Source organism: Microtus pennsylvanicus, chromosome 2 (genome assembly GCF_037038515.1).
Source record: "Microtus pennsylvanicus isolate mMicPen1 chromosome 2, mMicPen1.hap1, whole genome shotgun sequence".
Lineage (NCBI taxonomy): Eukaryota > Metazoa > Chordata > Mammalia > Rodentia > Cricetidae > Microtus > Microtus pennsylvanicus.
In genome coordinates this window covers 21,227,581-21,245,025 of record NC_134580.1, presented here as the reverse complement: position 1 = coordinate 21,245,025, position 17,445 = coordinate 21,227,581, and the positions used below count along the sequence as shown (strand labels likewise).

The following is a 17,445-nucleotide window of genomic DNA, read 5'->3' as shown; positions in this document are numbered from 1 at the left end:
ACTGCTTGACCCATTAGCTCTAGCCCTTACTGGCTAATTCTGATATCCCGATCAACCCTCTGGGCTGTCCTGGAACTCCAGCTGAACTCAGAGGTCTACCTGCCTCTTGCCTCCTGAGTGCTGGGATAAAGGTGTATGCTACAACTGCCTGGCAACTATTTACATTTTTATTATGTCTTTTATGTCCTTTTCAACCAGAAGAAACATTTTACAGTATTTACATTTTTCTATTATGCTATTGTATATTATGTAATATTTGCTATCTATAGTTTAATTTTTTGTCTTTTACTTTACAAATTATTTTGTTATTTACTTTCCATAGAGAGCATATTTAGGAAGATATTAATATTTTTAATTAAAATTATTTTAATGCAATATAGTTTAATCTTATTCTTTCCCCTTCTCAACTCCTCCCAGATCTTCCCCTGTTGTGGGAGCTGTGGGCCTCTTCCCACAGCCCTGCTCCTGGCCACCTGGCTAGCTTATACCCCGAAATAACAACACACAAACTGTATTCATTTAAACACTGCCTGGCCCATTTCTAGTAATGTGTGTAGCACCCTAAGGTGCACCTACCGGGAAGATTCTAGCCTACGTCCATCCTGGGTCAGAGCTTCATAGTGCCTGCCCCAGAGAGGAGAGCTGTCGAGTCTGAGCTCACTTCCTCTTCCTCCCAGCATTCTGTTCTGTTTATTCCACCCACCTATGTTCTAACCTATGAGGGCCAAGCAGTTTATTTATTAATTAACCAATGACCTTCCTCCATCATTCCCTCACTTCCTTCCCCTTCTAACTTAGTGTTCTCTCTTTCTCTTCCCTCATCAAAAATAAAAAAAAGGAGAAAAGATGTGTCTTAAGTTACTTTCTATTGCCATGAGAAAACACCATGATCAAAGTAACTTATGAAATAAAACCTTTAATTTACGGCTCATGATTCCAGAGGGTTAGAGTCCACGGTCATCAAGGTAGGAGTTTTACTGCAGGCAGGCCTAGTGCTAAAACAGCAACTGAGAGCTTACATCTTTATCTGCAAGCTGAAGGTGAGAGAGAGCTGATTGGGAACAGCATGTCATTTTGAAACCTCAAAGTCGACCCCCAGTGACACTGCTCCTCCAACAAATCACATCTCCTAATTCTTCTCAAACAGTTCTAACTGGAGACCAAGTATTCGAATAGTGTGCCTATAGGGCCATTCTCATTCAAACCAGCCCCCCAAAATAAAGAAATGAAAAGCAAAGCAAACAAACAAAACATTAGGACAGAAACATCTCCCCAAAGCAAAGCCAAACAAAGCATGTACACACACACAAACACAGACACACACGAGCATGCTTGTTCCATATTAGCCAACTACCCCTGGGCATGGAGCCTTCCCTAAAGTGTCGTTAATATACCAGTGACACTCCATCTAAGAAAACTGATAATTTTTCCTTGTCAGCGGATATCAATTGTGACTAGCTTCGTGGTTAGGAATAGGACTTTGTTTGCATCTCCCCTTCTCAGTGCTGGGATCACACCTGCTTTCATTTGTGTGGGTCTTGGGCATATTCACAGCCTCTGTGAGTTCACATGTGTATCAGTACTATTGTGCCTGATTGCTTCTAGTCACCTATCAGGTCTGGCTCTTAGAGTCTTCTTCTCATTCTTTTCCACATATGCCCCTGAGCCTTGGAAGGAAGGGTGATAAAGATACCCCATTTAGAGCTGAGTCCAGAATTTCAGACTCTCTGAATGTTGTCTAAGCATGAATGTCTTTGCCAATTGTCATTGATGATTACAAGAAGCACTCTGATGAGGCTTGAGCAAGGCACCGATGTTGATGGAGTTCTCCACTCCCACCCATTCCCCCAAGGAATTCTATTTGATTATTTGCAACAGTGTGTGTGTGTGTGTTTGTGTGTGTGTGTGTGTGTGTGTGTGTATGTGCGTGTGCTGCTTTCAGTTGGAACAGTACTGACATTTAGGCATTTGTGGTAGGACTATCCTGTGTAACTCAGTTCAGAAAGACACACAGAAGTCTACATTAATTATAAACTGGTTGACCTATTAGCACAGGCTTCTTATTAACTCTTATATCTTATATTAACCCATAATTAATGTCTGTGTTAGCCACGTGGCTTGGTACATTTTATCAGTGAGGCATTCTCATCTTGTGTCTACTGTGTCTGGGTGATGACTGCAGACTGAGCCTTTCTTCTTCCTAGAATTCTCCTTGTTCTGGTTGCTCCACCTATACTTCCTGCCTGGCTCCTACTGGCCAATTAGCATTTTATTAAACCAGTACAAATGACAAAACTTTGCAGAGTACATGACCACTGTCCCACAGCTCACTGATCTACTCATATAGCAGTATGTCATTGGGAGTCATTTTATTGCTATGTTCCATTAGCAAAATAGTAATAGTAGTCTCTCCCTTAGGACCGTGACTTAGCAAGTCTCAGGGTTTTGGCCATGTCATCAGTGTCAGGGTTGTGTTACATCTCATGGAGTGGCCTTACACCCAGTGGGAAACAGTGGTTGGTTACTCCCATAGCATCTGTGCCACTATTGTACCATTACATCATGCAGGCTGGTCACTGGTATAGATTTCAGAGTGGGCAGCTGGGTGATATTGTGATATTGATGATTGTCTTTCTCCTCTGGTAGTAGGCAAGGTATCCTCCAACACCATGAATGCTAGTCAGTAGGGGTGAAACTTATTTTGGGGTACCAGCTCCATTCTTCTGTTTTCAGTAGCATAAGTAAGTTGTGTCTTCAGCAGTCAGGCTTTATTATCATGTTGTAGAGAGCAACCATCAGTCTTAACAATGGCCTGCGATGTTTTGGGAACTTCCATGAGATCTCTTTGGCCTGGGACTCAACAAGCTGTAACACGATGGGCACTGGAGAGTTTACATGCTGTTGTAAGATCTCTAATTGTAGCATTGTCTCCCTCATTAAATGAAGACTCTATCTTTCTTTCATATCCATATATATTTTAGAAAGCTTCTCCAGTAGTCAGTTTCCATATGGCTTTTCAAAAGGCTTTTCATGTTAGTTGTCCCTCCCAATGTTATCTCCTTTACTCTGATATCCCACCCCTATCCCCACTTAATCCTTCTATTCTGGTCCCCTCCCCCCCTTTTTTTAATATTTATTTTATTTATTTATTATGTATACAATATTCTGTCTGTGTGTATGCCTTCAAGCTGGAAGAGGGCACCAGACCTCTTTACAGATGGTTGTGAGCCACCATGTGGTTGCCGGGAATTGAACTCAGGACCTTTGGAAGAGCAGGCAATGCTCTTAACCACTGATCCATCTCTCCAGCCCCCCTCCCCCCTTTTTATAACACTCTATTCTATTTGCCCTTCCATGGAGGATCTCTTCCTCCCCTGGCCCCAGAACAGTTACCCAACCTCTGTGACTATTTGGATCGAAACATTTATCTAAGGCTTAAAGGCTAACTTCCTTCTATAATGGAAAACATGTAATTCTTGTTTTTGGGGGTGTAGATTATCTCACTCTAGATGATTGGTTCTAGCTCTATCCACTTATCTGAAAGTTTCATAATTTTTAAACAGCTGAAAAACATTCCATTGTGTGAATGCACCACATTTTTGTTATCCATTCTTCGATTGATGGACATCTGAATTATTTAGAATTTCTGTCAGTATTGAATATGGATGAGCAAGTGTAGAGTTCTTTTGGGTATACACCCATGAGTAATATAGCTGGATCTTGTGGTGGATAGATTTTCAATATTCTGAGTAACTTTACTTTTATACCCATTTCTGTAAAGAGTATGCCAGTTTGTACTTCCATCAGCAATGAAAAGGGTTTTTCCCCTTTCCCCAATCTTTGACACAATATTTGATTTAGTGACCTTGGCCATTCTTATTGGAGCAAGAGGAAATGTTAAGGTATTTTTAATTGGCATTCAGGAAGTCACTTTTTCTAAGTTGCTTTTTAGTTGCTATATCTTTCATCATGTAAAAGTGTTTTTAAAGATTTTTTTGTTTCTAATTAGTGTTGCTTATGTATGTAAATTTGTACCTGTATGCATGTGTATTGTGTGTCTGTGGGGGGAGGGTGGACACGTGTGTGAATGCGGACACCTGACACTGACATCTGGTATCTTTGCCCACTTCTCTTTACTCTCTATGTGGAAGCAGTCTCTCTTGGCGAAGCCGAATCTCACCATGCTGGTGAGTCTGGCTAGCCAGATTGCTCCAGGGATTCATGTTTAAATGGGCTGAGATTACAGACAGGCTGCCACATGCACCTGGCATTTCTAGAGTTCCAAACATAGGTCCTCATGTTTGCAAGACAGGTGCTTTCCTTGCTGAGACACCTCCCTGGGCCTTATTGTGCATATTAAAAATTTTAATTTTTCTCCTATTTATGTATTAAGAGGTGGTTGCTACCCTTGCCCTCCCCTGACAGGAGGAAAGACAAACTGCAGCATTATGAACAGCCCTGGCTGACACAGCGGTTCTCAGAGGGAAGCAGTCTGCCCCAGGAGCATTGTGTAATAGCTGCACCTGGTTTTAGTTCTCACAGTCCATGCATCTGCTATCTGAACGCCAGGGGCCAAAAATCCTGCTTAAACTCCTGAGTTACACCAGCTAGTCCTGCCAAAGATGCCTAAGTGTCAGTGTTGTTTCAGCGGAAACACAGCACACACACACACACACACACACACACACCACGCATGCACACACATACACACACATTCACGCACGTATGCACACACACACACACATAGACACACACACACACACACATTGCTGCAAATAGCCAAATAGAATTCCTTGAGGGAATGGTTGGGAGTGGAGAACTAGAAATAAAAAGGAGAAAAAGAATGCTCCACCCCAACACCTCAAAAATAAAGAATATTTCAAGCAGGAGGGCACAGAGGTACCTTTGCAGAGATGGGCTGTGCAGCATCCCACTAGACGGCCAGGTGCTGTGATAGTGAGCGAAGCTGTGCACACTAACTGGCTCTTTGCATCTTTTGTTAACAGGTCTGTGGGCCACTCAGAGATCTCACCAGTAGAGAATTGTGTTGACCGAATGAGATTGTCTGTAGGGGAAATGTCTCGGGGTTTGATAGAATGAGAAATACCTTGCAGGATCTCTGTTAAGTGGAGTTTGGTCTTGGCTGTGTCCATGTGTCACTCAAAGGTACCTACTCCACATTCTTTGCTCTGTCACCCAAAAATGTAAGGCAAGCACCTGCTTTGCATAATGGGCATTCCAAGTTGCAGATTCAACAAATGGTTGAGTGTTCCATTTAAATTAGAAATGGATTTGTTATGCATTTGAATCTGAAAACCAGTCGATCATCCTGTTCTTTTATCTGGTATGTTCTTTGATCAATTTTTCATACAAAGAAAGTAGATTTTTATATATTAACACTTTTTAGCCTTTTTATAAAAATGTTGGTTACCCGAAGTAAATCAAAATTGGATTCTGACTCTAGATACAGAATTTTGCTCTCAGAGGACTGAACTCAGCTGTGGTTCTTGAATAGTCAGATGGGGACTAAATGAAAACAAAACAGCATCTATGAATGAAGGCCCGAGGAAGAGAGGAGATGACCACATCTTTGAGGCTGCCACTGGAAGGCAGCGGTGATTCTCCATGCACCCCGCATCTCAGATCAAGGACAAGTCCAAAGCTGGAGTCTTGAGCTGGACTCTGAATCTCTGGAAGGCAGTGGTGATTCTCCGTACACCCCACATCTCAGATCAAAGACAAGTCCAAAGCTCCGGCTGGAATCTGAATCTCTATATTTGGCAAACATCCAGAGGGGCCACTCAGTGTGGGATTTATATTCACTGGTGGGAACTGAACCCAGGGCCTTGCATATGTCCAGCAGGCACTCAGTTATTGAACTGAACTCTGCTTGATTCACACTGAAGTCCAATTATCACCAGGTAAAGATTTTTCCCTTGAACTACTGGGACAGAATAGCGTTGGTCTTGGAGTTCAGTTAGAAATATGGTTGTTGCTTCTCAAATAAAGCATGTCCGTGAGTTCCCATTTCTTTCGCAGAATCTCCTCAAACTCGCATTCCTACAACGCTTGGTGATGTGCTTTCATTTATCAACCACTGATGGGTACCAGACGCTGTGCTTCTCTTAAGGCAAATGCTATAAATAGAAACCTTATCACGGCCTTCTTGAAGGACAGTATCTTCATTTTCTTTTCTTTCACATTTCCATCATTCCCTGTATTGTTGGCAATACTGTTTTATTTTACTTATTTGTCTTCCTGTCTCCCTTGGCAAATATCTAATTTGTTACTAAATGGTATTTATGGGTTTGAACTTGCTTGTTTTCTGCATTGCCCCAGCACTGGGGTCCCAGGATGCACTGACAATATGTGTGTATGCTTATCAAAGTGCCCTTGGGAAATGAAATAACGCACAGAGCTCATTCGCTATTTTCCAACAAACTTCATAACATTCTCCCTGATTCTATCCCTTGGATGGGTTTCTAGTTTATCATATATGTGAAAAGTGACCTTATAACCTGTATGTGACAGTTGTTTGGGTTTTATTAAGTGCCCTGCTAGCTTGTGATATAGGGACATTACTCATAGATATTTGTTGGCTCCCCCAGTAAGCCAAGAAAATTTATTTTCATACATTTAACTGCAGTGTCTTTCTTCTCCTGCATGTCACTTAAAAGTAGTTCATAGTATAAGGAACATGCTACTCATTGTGACTAGAGATGAAGGAGAAAGAGATAGATTGTCATAACGGGTCAGGGAGGTGGAAACTTTGCAGCATACACATCTCCCAGGAAAAATTAAACTTGATGAAAATTAAGCAGAAATTCAAACCAAAGGAGCCTTCTATTCTTTATTCTATTTAGAGAAAGACTCAGCTCATTGCTCTTCTTCTATCCCCCAGAGTATCAGGGACCACGGGATCAGAATGTGTGCATCCAGCCATCTGAGACAGTCTGAGATATTCCCTACAGGAAAACAAGTCATTCCTCATTTTCTTTTTTAATTGTGACCTCTTAGTGGTCCTTTGAAGTTCTCCAAAGTTTCTCTCATATAAAAATAGTCCATGGTCAAGACAATTCATTAGGGGTAAATTCGAGAGTAAATTTTTAATCATGTACTGGTTTTTCTTTTGTTGATAATTTTCTGTTGTACTGAGACTCATTAGTTACTGCTTGGTAGATTCCATACAGTTGAATGGGGGACAAAACCGACAAAGCTGTCTTCTCTCAGGTAACTCTACAGAACACTGTCAAAGCAAAGGTGACCTTTATGCTCTCTCACTCAGGCCTGGTACCTTAAACTCCATTCTCCTAGCAGCTAGAGTACGTGTGTGTGTGTGTGTGTGTGTGTGTGTGTATGTGTGTGTGTGTGTGTGTGTGTGTGTGTGTGTATGTGTATGTGTGTGAGTGTGTGTGTGTGTGTGTGTATGTGTGTGTGTGTGTGTATGTGTGTGTGTGTGTATGTGTGTGTGTGTGTATGTGTGTGTGTGTGTGTGTATGTGTGTGTGTGTGTGTATGTGTGTGTGTGTGTGTGTGTGTGTATTTTGGGGGGGGCGGGTAGGTGCATGCGCTGTGTGTCGTGAGCTATCCCACTCGTGCCTGACAGCAAGGAGCAGAGTGAGGCCAGCTCAGACTCGATGTTAGGTGATGGCTTCCTGCCCAGGCCCTCTTCACACCCAGTTGCACTTAGAAATGCATGTGATGACTTGACTTGCATTTTCTTCCCGTGTGTACGCTTTTCCTTTTCACACAGATGCCTAGAAATTAGACAGAACAGCACATGATCAAGGGATGTGATAATGGGGGATGCTCGATTTCTGGGTTTTGGTTTCATAGCATTAAAATGAAAGGAATATGCTATAGGCGCACAGTAATAATTGAATTAAAGGAAATTTGTGTGTAATGGCAAGAGGATAGAAGCAGTGCAGATGGATGTTAGTAGGTGTGTGAGCTGAGCAGTCCCTGAAGGTCCTGGCTCCAAGCATGACAGAGCTGTGACAAAGGAGCCTTCAAAGGGGGGACAAATGTGGGCAAAAGAATACAAACGGCAACAGAACCACACAGATTAAGGGGAATGATCTTAAGTAGCTTTAAAATGGTTGACTATACCAGTATAAAAGTCAGTAGGTCAAAGTTCCTGAATTTCAATCAGCTCCGGAGGATCCATTGACCTCTTCAGGCATCTACAGGTATCCGCACTTTCCCAGGCGTGCAACCAACACAAACATATACACAATTGACAAGATGTCGTGGGAGTCAACGTAAAAGGCATCAGCTGGCCAATATGCAAATAAACTGGAAGTCACTGGATATAGAGCATTACAAGTCCGTAGAGCAAAAAGCATGAACTTTGTTTACCACTCTCAGAAAGTATGGTTAGACTGCTTCATTTGAATGTTAGCAATTCAATGTAAAGAACTAGGAATTTATCTTGCCAGGAAAATATGATGCAGGGTAAGAAAATAAGTCTGGGTGTCGAGGGAACTTTAAAGGTGAATCTTACTTAGAATAAGGATGACATAATTCAAAATCAGTTTAACACTTTCATAAAATATTTGACTCAAGCAAGCATGAGGACTGGGTGGTGAAACACAAGGCAAAGATTTCCTAGATATCAAGTGTTGATCTTTAGAGGCCCTGCTAATAGCAAAATGACAAGTTTGATAATGGGGGAGATTCCCATCACCACTCTACCTCAGTTAACAAACTCACAGCTAGGAAACCCAACATCTTGGACCTCCTGATAAGATGCCGTTTGAGCACAAACATCCCTCAAAGAACACTACTGTTGGGTGTCTTTAATTTGAGTTACTCCCTGTTTACAAGTACTGGGGCTAAGAGATCAGGAAGATGATTGCAGCACACAACCAAATATTGGGACAGGTCCCATCTATCAGACAACTGGCTTGATCTCAACCTGCTCCTGGTTCAACAGCGTAGCAGGGCATAGTATCAGTCCTGGGGGATTGCACTGTACATGTTGTTATTTGGACTTGGGGTCATTTCCTGGTTTACTTTCAATGATGCGCTAGTGTGTTAGACCCATAAGTCCCAATAATAAAGGAAGTGGAGCACTGCTAATGGACCCAACACAGAGCAGGCATGTTTAAAAAAGAATAAAAACTAGCTTATTGTGGATTTGCCAGCCACATTTTTAAAGTATATTTTAATTAACATATTAGCAACTTACTAGTGACTAAAGGACTATTCCTTTGTCAATGCGTTCTTCTGAATACACGAAAGCTTGTAGTATATGTGTGTTGATACACCAAGACCCATGTGTTAGGAAGACATCTAAGTAAATGTAAAAGATGGTTTTCTTTCTGTGGTTCTAAGAACACTGTCTTGTCAGGTCAATAGCAATGCCTTTGATGAAAGTTGCCTTTGTCTTCACCTAAAGGTTTACTTTCTCTTATGGCTGTATTGAATATAACATAATGAGTGTGTATGTAATATTAGTTCCTTTGTTTTTATAATAAAACTTACATAAGTACATTATTATTACCAGTGGAGTTTAAATAATTTAGCTACATGGGACTAGTTTTGCTAACCCTTTCAAAGTCTTAAATTCAATGTTCTGAGTTACATAACATCAGTGGCCCTTGTTTTTTTATTATGTCCCAATATATGAGATCTGTGTTTATGATTTAAGTTGTTTTTCCTGACTAAAACAAAGTATTTGAGCTCCAAGAATTACAGTTATAAATTAATGTCTAAGGATGTATGTCTAAACAATGAACCGCAGTTTTAAATAAAACCAAATTATGGGAAACCATTATGATTTCAAATGAGTCAGATATAAAAGAAGACACGGCAGTAGATGGGATCGATATTAATAAACACCATGATGAGGCTATGATTGCAAACACAGCCGACTTCATGCAGGTTGATCTTTCAAGTGATTTATATTTCATGCCCTTTATTAGCTGGCATCTAATGAGAGTTCTTTTTCACTGTATCACATCAAATGCTCCTAATAAAAATCTGCTGTTTTGCATGTACGTTGCACCTTTTCATAAAAAGAAAATTTCAGTAGTCTTTGACTCACTAAATAAAGTTGTCACTCAAAGCTCATTTCCTGTTTAAACATGGGCAAGTTGAGTCGATGCGAATTAATCCTGCATATTGTTTCCACTTGATGAGGTCTCCAAGAGATCTTTGTCCTGACATCTTTAATGGAGGCCCTGCGATGGACTCATTAGTCAATTCCTTATCATTTTTAAAAAGAAAGATGTAATCTTACAAAGCTGTCGTTCATGCATTTGGAAATTATTATAATTTATTCTTAAAACACACTCAAAAATTAGGAATGAGGAGACTCCACTTTATTTGGATACCATAATACTGTAACAATGCATGCTGATTACAATAGAGGCCTAAGAATACCATTCTGCGCTGATCACTCATGTTACATTCAAAACTAGCAGCTAAAGCCGGCACTGCTTCCACCCAATTGTTTAATATTCTACCGTGCTCAGAAAATCTGCAGCTGGGGAATGGAAATATTCTTGACTTCATTTATCTGTGAGTGCAGGAAAACTAATAACAAATGACTTCTGGATACCATGCAAATCTCCCTAAATTCATGCTGTTGAGATTTGGATTTTAATATCATTTCGCACTGCGGTCTGGAATTGAGTACTTGGATTTGTTATCTTGCTGCATGCCCCTCACTCCCTGTCGTTTTTCCTCTGCTTCACATGCTAATTTGATTAATGAAATTCACACAAATGGATGGAAGAGGGAGGCTAAAATGGATATTTGACAAATATTTAATTTAAGAAAAACCTGAAGAGTTTGCTATTCTTATTAGATTTGGGTCTGTTTTCATACTCTTAATTAATTTGTATGAACTTGCCACTCACAGATGATCACATGAGAAATATTACTGGTTTCATTGCTGGAACTCTCAGAACTCCAGTCTCGTAATGATGGCTGTTTTGTTTTTAGATTCGATAGTAAGAAGTTCAGCATGGTTACTGTTAAGGACTCTATCCTTTTTTTTTTCTTTTAATTGAAAGCCTCCTTTGGCTTTCACTGTTAATTGACTGGGATAAGATTCTAATCTGTGGTGAGCAAAGCCAGGGAAAGTAGAGGCACAGCAGGTAACTGCTCTGTGACCTGAAGCACCAGTGTGTTCTAGTGTTCTCTCTGTGTCTCTTTTGTTCCTCCCCTCCTCTTTCTCGTGTGTGTGTGTGTGTGTGTGTGTGTGTGTGTGTGTGTTTGTTGGGTTATGGGATAGTGAAAGGCAGGTACAGAGTTTTTTTGTTTGTTTGAGATATGAGGGTAAATAGAAGGCATATACAGTGTATATGTTTGAATAGAAGCTCTGGAGAAGGGAGCCTGCCTGTGTCTAGACTTCCTGTGTTCTGTCACAATGATTTGCTGTCAATGAGGTCATAGCTTGGGTAAGTTTCACACACAGCATACAAAACCTGTAGTATTTACTTTTGTTATGTTTGTTTTTAATAGTTTCATCATATCGTTGTTTGAGCCATAGTTAAACTGCCAACTTTGAGACAGATCCTTCAACAACTTGTCTTCAGAAGCTCAGCTCCCGTGTTATGGTTTGGACCTGAACTGGCCCCTTCTTGGAAGCTTAGTCTTCAGCTATTCATGCTACTGGGAAGTTTTGGCCACTTTAGGAGGGGATGTCCTGGTAGAAGATCATTGGGGCCATGCCCTTAAATGGGATTCCATGTCCTCTTTTTCCTCCCTCCGTCCCACCATTCTCTTCCCATCCATCTGTCCTTTCTTGTCTTTTCCTATCGTCCCCTACCCAATCAGGAGAACATATTTACTCTTCACTGGCCCATAAATTATGGAGACAATGACCAAGGAAAGATCTGAACTTGTGAGTCCAAATAGCTATTTTCTCCTAGAAGATGTCTAAGGTAGTCTGTCACAGAGTTAGAAAATTTGCATGTAAATTTTGACCTTATTAATGCACCCAACTTTGGTCTTTCCTGCTTTTTAAACTTTGATAGATGTAGAATCTTTTCTTCCTGGAATATTCTTTAGAGTCGTATTTGTCTAGTAAACTATTACTCTTACTTCATGGTAGAACTCATAGAACGTCTCTTCTATGGAGATTTCCCTAATAAAACCCCCCCACAATTCCATGCCTAGAGCTGCCCATTTTTTGTTTGTTAATCACTGCACTGAAACACTGAACTGTCCTTAAAATGTGCCTGTTATTTGGAGAAGTCATTGGTGCTTAATCAAGTCTCAGTCTTTTGTGACAATGGGCATGATTAATAATCTGGATTTTCTGCTTGCAGGAAGGTGGGGGTTGGTGCAGAAAACAAAACCATGAAATGCTGTTACTAACTCCGGCCCTGTTAATAATGAGTATTTTTATTATAATACCCTTTCTGTTGCGTAGATACATCTGTGCTGCCTTTCTGAATTGAACTGACTCTGCCATAAATTTCAGAACAGTTTTTGAGCAGCTGAAATGTTTATTACACTCAATGTTTGTGCAGTGCAGGGTGCAGGGAGTGGGAAGGCAACAAAGGAGAGGGGGGAGAAGCCACCATCTGCTAGGTATAAACGTTTGTGATGGGAGGCTGCCACACTAGGAGAAGCAGAAATAGCCTATATCAGGAGCATCTGAAATACCATGGTGGAAAACTGACAATGTGGTATTTATAATGCTGATAGAACAGTTAAACACCACTGCTTCAAGAAAATAGGCTTGTAGGGAGCTCTCTGCTCATCCCAGGTTTCTTTCAGTCTGGTGTTGTTAGTCCTGCAGGTAACTATAAAAGTAAAGAGAACTGTTAATCCACCAGAGGTACGGGCCCTGAGGAATTCTCATCGCTTCCAAAATTTTTTGAAAATTACCACAAAGAAGAAAAATGTGTCTACCATGATCAGCTTAGCTTTCGTAGTCTACATCCCCTGAACCCTTATATCCTCATCTATATCATGGATTCCTATTTAATCTTTTATTCTTTGATTATTTCGTACAATATATTTTGATCATATTCTTTCTCCTCCCCCAAATTCTTTTTTTACATCCCCATGCTTTTTTATATAGGTGTTATATAGATTAAATATAGGACGTAACCATCTGTTATATTGAAAGAATGTTTCAACGTTACTTTCAAAAGACAAGATAAAGTTTGGAAGAGAGAGCAGATTTATTTTCATTAATGAAAATGACTTTACTTGTATGTCCTGGCATTTGTACCACTTTTACTATTCTCTCTCTCTCTCTCTCTCTCTCTCTCTCTCTCTCTCTCTCTCTCTCTCTCTCCTTCTTCTTTACTCTTCTTCATTCAAAACCAACACGTATTGTTACTGACCATTCAAAGGCAATATAGTTCAGCTGAAGTACTTTGCATTAAGTACTTTAAGTATGTTAAGTCGTTACCACTGACTCTCTTCTATCCTAAAAGCTACAAAGGTGATTCCTTCTCTATGGTGAACAATAAACACAGGATTTCAGGAAGTTATTCTTTGCCCTGGTATGATAGACTGGCGGTACATAAGTGAGTTTTATTCTATCACTTTTTATTTTTCTAATGAGTAGCACTGCTGGACTACAGTTGTTTCTTTGAGTCAACAAATATACTAAGGACACTAAGACAGAAAAGGAGCAAAGAGATAATCCCAGAAATTATAGGACATCCTAAAGTGTAGAATTCTATATTATTAGTATTTAATTAAACATAACTATATATATATATATATCACTTAAAGAAAAAGAAGTATGTGACCCATGATGAGAAGAAGATAGCCAATTAAAACTGATCTAGAAATGAAAGACATGGCAAATATGTAGACAGAACCACAAATGTGAGCTCTAACTTGATCTCAAACATTTAAGACTAGAAGAAAAATGGAACATAAAAATTAAGCATATTAAGTAGAGACATGGGGGATATAAAGTAAATAAAAATTTTAGAAGTATGAACATCCATAGGCTGAAATAAATTCCAGGTTAGATAAATAATAGGTTCAAAAAGAAAAGATTCATGAACTTCAATGAATAATAAAAAAAACTGAGTGATATAGAAAAGGGGGCTGATTTAAAAAGAGCAAAGTAGGTGATCTGTGTGAGAACATCAAGTAATCACAAACACAGGTATATGGAGCATGAGAAAGAGATGAGAGAGATATGTGGACAAGACTTGTAGGTGATAGAGTAGGGGAGATAAATGACCCCCTCCCCCCATATCTCAGTCTAAAGGAAAAGAAGTCTTTGGAAAAACAGCTCGGTGGTTAAGAGCACTTTATGCTCTTGCAGAGGAACCGGTTTCAGTTCCCATCACCCACATAGTCGCTCATAACCATCTTAACTCCAGCTCCAGAAGATCCAATCCCCCTACTGACGGTGCCTGCACACTGTACACACATTCATTTAGGTGAAATTCTCTTTATCAGTATTTATGTTGCTGTGATAAAACACATGACCCAAAGTGACTTACAGAAGAGTTTATCTTGAATTGTAGTTCCAGGGTGAGGGTCCATAATGGCAGGGGATTCATAGCAGCAGGCAGCTGAAGCAGAAAGTTGAGAAATCACGTCTTTACCATGCATAGGAAATAGAAGGCAAACTGAAGAAGCTGGATAAGCTATGGACTCTCAAAGCACGCTCCAGTTATAGATTTCCACCACCAAGTCTCTACTTCCCAAATATGCCATAGTTTCACAGACAGACTGTAGCAGTTTCAATGTAATTGGCCCCCATAATTTCTTAGGGAATGGCACTATTAGGAACTATGGCTTTTCTTGGAGTGGATATGGCCGTGCTACAGGAAGTGTGTCACTGTGGGGGCAGGCTTTGAGGTTTCCTATTCTCAGGATTCTGCCCAGTGTGTCTCCTTTGACTTCCTGTTGCCTACAAGATGTAAGACTCCCAGTTACACCTCCAGGACCATGTCTGCCTGCATGCCACCATGCTCCCCACCATGATGATAATGGACTGAACCTCTGAACTGTAAGTTGCTACCTCAATTATATGTTTTCCTTTAGAAGAGTTTCCATGGTCATGGTGTCTCTTCACAACAATAGAAACTCTAAGACACCTACCAGTTGGGGACTATATGTTCAAATCTGTGAGCTTACGAGGTACTCTATTCTCAAGCCACAAAACATTCTTAGAATAAGATAAACCAAACCTTGAAATGAAAGGGAAAAAGGGGGAGGGGAATGAAAAGATGTGATGAGTGAAAAATAAATATTAAGATCAAATTTGTAACAATCATATAGGATGAAATTGGTATAGGAACCTCATTAAAAAGAGACTGGACCTCAATCTATTTCTTATGTACCTAGTAGATTTTTCAGAGTAGATGGTACACAGTGACAAGCAAGGAGAAGTAGGTAGATTTATATTTTTAGATTTAGGTTCCAATAACTAACAACTGAAAAATAGGCAGAAAAAAACAGGAATGTTGAGATTTGGGGAATGCTCTCAGCCAATAGGATGCAGCTGATGTTCACAGGACGGTATACCCAACAGTGAGATAAAGAGCATTTTTTAAAAATCTGCCAAAATTAAACAAACTACAGGTAATAAAATGTACCTCCAAATCTGTTAATGTATTCAAATCATATAAAGAATCTCCTGAGGCATTTTTAGTGACTTCTTTCACTATAGATAAAAAGTAAAACCTGAGGCTCTATCAACTGTTGAAGCAAAATGAAAATACGGAACCCTCACATGATAAAGTAGTGATCATGCAAAGGAAAGCATTGATGAGTAGACAAAGATGGAGAAGACTTAACCAAACAGTCTGAGTGAAGGTCAGACACGAAGCTGTATATAGTAATATCAGATTCATGTGAAATTTGTAAGAAGAGAAAACAGGTCAGCGTTTGCCTGGTATTTCGGAAGGAGTAGTACTTGGCCACAGATTGATTTGATACTATCTGGGGGCTTCTCAAAGTACTGCATATATTTTAAATAGATAGCTTTTATGCTGCGTAAGCATAATTAAGTAAAATTACTAAAACTACAAAGATGGTAAGCAGGGAAGTCACACACCATGTGCCACACAGAGCCACAACGAAAGTCGTGTGTCCCAGACCTGTATCTTCATGTACACATATGCCTGTGTGTGTGTGTGTGTGCGCACGCGCACAGGAAACTCTCAGACCTGCAGACAAGATGGAGATGCAATGACTCTTGAGCCATCAGTGAACAGGCTTAAAAGGTGACATTGCAAAGGTTCCAAGATACTCATAGGAAGGGACTTGACACAGTCTGCACAGATTTCATGACTAACAGGCCTGTTTGCCACTTGCCAGCTGCCACCTTTTTCCTGCGTTCATTATTTCTGTCTACTGTAAAGGGAACAGCTGGATCAACAGGACAGTGAGTCAACTTAACGCACGTCATGTCTGCCAATAAAACGAAAGGCAAGTTCAATGTCTTTGGGGAAGTAACAACTTAACGCACGTCATGTCTGCCAATAAAACGAAAGGCAAGTTCAATGTCTTTGGGGAAGTAATGAAGTTAGCACTCTAGTCTTGAAGGCTTCTTTAATGTTGTTCGAGAGGATGTGCTTGTTTCTCCAGACACACTATTCTCTGCATTGTGCCTCTTTCAAGCACTTGCAAATACTTGGTTGAGGAAACTGCAAAACATTCTAGATGTATTCCTCATTGTTAGATGTAGAAAAGGATGTGTTTAAATATTGCTTAATTTTCTATAGGGTGACAAACGGTGACTAAATTAATTCTCTCATATAAATGGGGGTATAATGGCCAGGATGTATGGTAGGCATATGCCTGTGTATAAGAAATTATCAAGCAGTAGCTGTACCATTGTATATTTCTACCAGCAATGTGTGAGTTGCAGTATTAGAACAAGTATCACAAAACTATCAACAATCAATCAGAAATTTATTGCACCCACTGTTTACATGGGGACGGGCTTAAAAATCCACCCTTTTGTGGGACGTTGCCTACCCAGTGGATAAGTCACTAAAGGAAGTTTAGGTGTGGTTAGCTGAAATAAGGGGGTTGAGTGGCCAGTTGGACTACCCTAGCCTTGGCGTGCATGGGAGGTAGGAGAAATCTGAATGATGAGAGATGAACCAGGAAAGACCAGGGATACAAAAGCAGGTATGCCTACCCTGAAGGCTAGAACTAAGTTTATGTGGAGGCAGGCGTAAGATGATGGAAAACAAGTCTAAGATTTTGGGCTGCGGTACCTAAAATAAACATTCACAATATGAAGTGACCGCAGGAGAAGATTACTATGAGAAGGAGCACTAATACTTTAGCTCTACCATTTGCTGGACTTTCTAACTGCTGCTGCAGATCTTGAAAGAGAAGGGTTTAGAAGATAGCTCTTGGGCATCATACGCCAGCCCTGGAGTGGAAAAGGAGGACTATGCTCTGCTCAGCACCGAACAGTGCCCACACCGTGAAACTAGAGGGAATGGGTCCACACAGAATCAACAGAGAGAACAGAGAAAGAGCTAGAACA

The 17,445-nt window shown here is 40.3% G+C and overlaps 2 protein-coding genes across 2 annotated transcripts in view; one reads left to right on the top strand and one right to left on the bottom strand.

The window, feature by feature from the left end:
* Nucleotides 1-5,061, bottom strand: part of LOC142844726 (large ribosomal subunit protein eL34-like) — a 254,994-nt gene extending 249,933 nt beyond the window's left edge. Inside the window, exon 1 of the mRNA XM_075963535.1 lies at nt 5,053-5,061. The gene's annotated coding sequence lies outside the window, so the exon portion shown is untranslated. The remainder of the gene's footprint in view (nt 1-5,052) is intronic.
* The window catches only part of Gxylt1 (glucoside xylosyltransferase 1), an 817,907-nt gene that overhangs the window by 337,674 nt on the left and 462,788 nt on the right, over nt 1-17,445 (top strand). The window lies entirely within an intron of this gene.